Below are 3,530 nucleotides of genomic sequence, written 5' to 3' on the forward strand. Positions count from 1 at the left end.
CACTGGTTTCAAGGCTCATATTCAGATGGTGGCTGTTCCTTGCCTTTGCTGTGCCTTCCTGGACTCTTAATTTATACCCACAGCTCCTTGTTCATCCTGGGCAGGTGGCTTATAGGGGAGTCCCCCACCACTGAGCGGCAGGGGGGAGTACATGCAGCTTCTTAAAGGAGAGAGTAACGAAGGTTAGCCTCGCTCAGAAGGACTGGCCCCGTGGAGAGGGCTATTTCTCTGTTGTGTCATTGTCCCAGAGGATGGCCAGGCAGGTGAGCTTGGCACCAGGACCTGAGACTGAAAGAATCAATCCTATGCTTGGCTGGATATTCTCAGCCCAGTCCTGACCGTTTCTAATCCAGACTGACAGCACCTCTAGGGAACATTGCCTGATTATGAGGGCTCCTCCTCTTCCTTTCGCCTCAGCATTTACATTATATCTTTGTGAAGTTCGATGTTGATTTTTCAAATGCTCTTAAGTCCCTGGCCTTGGGTTTGCTTGTACTTGACTCTCCATTCTTTGAGTAGGCAGCCAGTTGGTGCTATGTTATCCATTCCGTTTCCTATCTTCTAAGGCATGTTTTCTTGCCCACGGAGGAACCCACAGAGATTGTTGAATGATGCTGACTTGTGTGCTGGACCCTAAACTGGGATTTGGGACCATGGGTCAATGATCAAGTACTTCTTTTGCTCTCTCTGTTTTGCTCCACATCTCTTTTCCTTGGGTGTGGAGTGGTACATCTTCCTGTGACGACACAGAGGACCCAAGCTTTATGCCGCCCACATTCCCATCCCCATCCATTCCTCTCTGCCTATTCCCCTTATGCCTCAGTTGGAAAGAATGCTCAAAACAGTACCTTCCTGTTCTAAGAGCTTGCTAACTCATCCCTTGATATTAAGGAGACCAAGACATGTTTTTAGATTTCAGGTTATTTCCTTCTATCTCCTCTTGGGATATGGGCTACTTGCCAGAGAAAGTATCAACAGTGATGGTGACATAGCTACAAAAGGCTCAGTTAAGGAAATCAGGGGATTGTTTCCCATAAGAATATGCCTGTGGATAATCCAGACTTGACTACTGATGATCAAGTCTGCATATAAAATTTTGGGTACTTTGTAGGTCAATCTCTATATGACTCTCCTGTTTTGCCTTCGAGCTGGGTGGGGTTTCTGTTACCCAATCATCAGAGATCTCATCTTTTGGGATTTGGGCTGCCCCTTCCCTCTGCCTTCTCAGCACCTTAGCCCAGGTACATTCTCTCTCTGCCGCCAAGACCAGAAATGTGCATCCTTTGAAACAATCTCAGGATGACTTAGAAAGACTCATTTGAGTTCTGAAAACACTTTACATATTTTATCTACATCCCTCCCAAGCCCTCTGGCCTGCAAACTGCACAGATGCACATCTCTGCTGTGGCTAAGGTCAAGCTCCTCACCACCACACTTCCAGCCCAGCCCAGGATAGAAGGCTGAAGGCTAGTTGGTTTTCCTAGGAAACCACTGACAAAGGTATGGTGGGAGCAATCCATACCCTTGGAATCCATGGTGACATCACCAGATGGTGACAGCTTTATCAACTCTGGGAGGAGATGGGGGCAGGACAGGAAAGTGTGGTTCTGGATGGCAATAAAACAGTGATTCTCAATGGGGGGCAATTCTCACCCCCCCTCCCCTGCTCCCCAGAACTTATGGCAATGGCTGGTAACATTTTTGGCTGTCACAACTGGAGGAGAGCGCCTGGCATCTAGAGCGTAGAGGCCTGGTTGCTACTAAGTATCCTACAATGCACAGGACAGGCCCCACGACAAAGAATTATCCAACCTGAGATGTCAACAGAGCTGCCATTGAGAAACCCTGCACCCAAGTAGAAGGCCATTTTACTCTCCCCTCTCCTTGGAAAATGATCCTTGGTTAGAGTCATATTGGTTGTGGCTGAGCTGAACAGACGCCATTCTGAATTTGAAGGAAGTATATATTTTTATTTTTTAATTTTTATTTAAAAATGTTTATTGTGGTATAGTTGATTTACAATGTTGTGTTAGTTTCGGGTGTACAGCAAAGTGAATCTGTTATACATGGAAGTATACATTCTTAGAAATTTTTTGGATTTATATTGGAAATACCCTTTTATCTTGGGCAAAGACATGGGAAACTAGCCAGGCAGACAGTGTAGCCTTATGTGGGTACTTTCAAGACCTGTGCCGATGGCCTGTGAGGTGCTTGCAGTTCTGCTACAAGCCCAGCTGTTTTAGGCCTCTGTGCCTTTGATAATCTGTTCCCCTAGCCAGGAATGCTCATCCCACCTTCAACTACTGGACTAGCCCTTACTTCTCACTGTAGATCACTCCAGCACTGCCTCCTGAAAGTTTTCCTGGATTGCACACAGGGCAATGAATGTCTGTTTGGGATCCCATTGGACTCTGTTAATCCCTTTTTATCACTGGCACTATTCTATTAAACTGACTCTTTTCAGTGACTGTTCTCTGCTAGAATGGAAGCTCCTTGGAGGGATGGATGTGCCGCCTTCATCTTTGTGCCTCTCCTTGCCCAGCACATACTAGGTGCTGTGAATTTCAGTGAGCTAAGGGGGCACATGAAAAGGAGAGGGCTGGATTCTTAAATGCAACAGCTGTCCTGACACACTGAACAAAAACAACACGATTAAACAACTGACATCTGTTCAGTACTTACTGGTGCCAGTCATACCCCGGGCAATTTGTGCACGTCATCTCATGTAATCCTCATCACCACCGCAGGAGGCAGGTAGTAATTATCCTCACTTTCCAGATGAGGAAACTGGGGCTTAGAGCGGCAGAGTAACATGCCCGCGTTAGCAATGGAAATGGAAGATCTGGGCCCTGAATCCAAAGTCTACACCCGTAACCCCTGTGCTATGCTGCAGAACGGGGCCGGCTGACTTCTCGGTCTCCTGGAGGCCCTCTCTTCCACCAGCTCTATGGAGTCTTGAGGAGCCAGGAACCAAACCTGAAGTTCCGACGTTAGCAGGACAGGTTTTCTCAGGTTTCTGCTGTGGGCAGGCCCACCTTCTGCTCTGGAGAGCTCCGATCTCCAGCGGAGGAGTTAGAGAGATTGACTGGGGGAAATTCCTTGATAATGATGCATGTTTCTCCTTGACGCCAAAGAGGAATTCATAAGATTTAAAGCTATTTTCATTAACACAGGTTGCTGTTTCAAGTCACATCTATCCATCACCTTCTATTATGGGTTTTTTAACGTCAAAGAGGACTTTCCACTCTGGGATGCTGTCATTTGATTTGCTGAAGCCCACGTAGATAAAAATGATCCATGAATTTATGACAGGCTTTGGAGTTGGATAGTCTGAGTAAAATCCCAGCTCAGTCAGCTAATTGACTTGGGGCGAGTTAATTAACTTCATTAAGGTTATGTTCTTTTATGTAAAATGTGAATGAAAATTTCAATCTTGCAGAGTTTTTAGGACGACTAGAAATGATACTTGTAAATAACCTAATTCCGTGCCTGGTATATGGCAGGAACTCAGTGTTAGACATTTTAATATT

Source organism: Eubalaena glacialis, chromosome 11 (assembly GCF_028564815.1).
Source record: "Eubalaena glacialis isolate mEubGla1 chromosome 11, mEubGla1.1.hap2.+ XY, whole genome shotgun sequence".
Taxonomy (NCBI): domain Eukaryota; kingdom Metazoa; phylum Chordata; class Mammalia; order Artiodactyla; family Balaenidae; genus Eubalaena; species Eubalaena glacialis.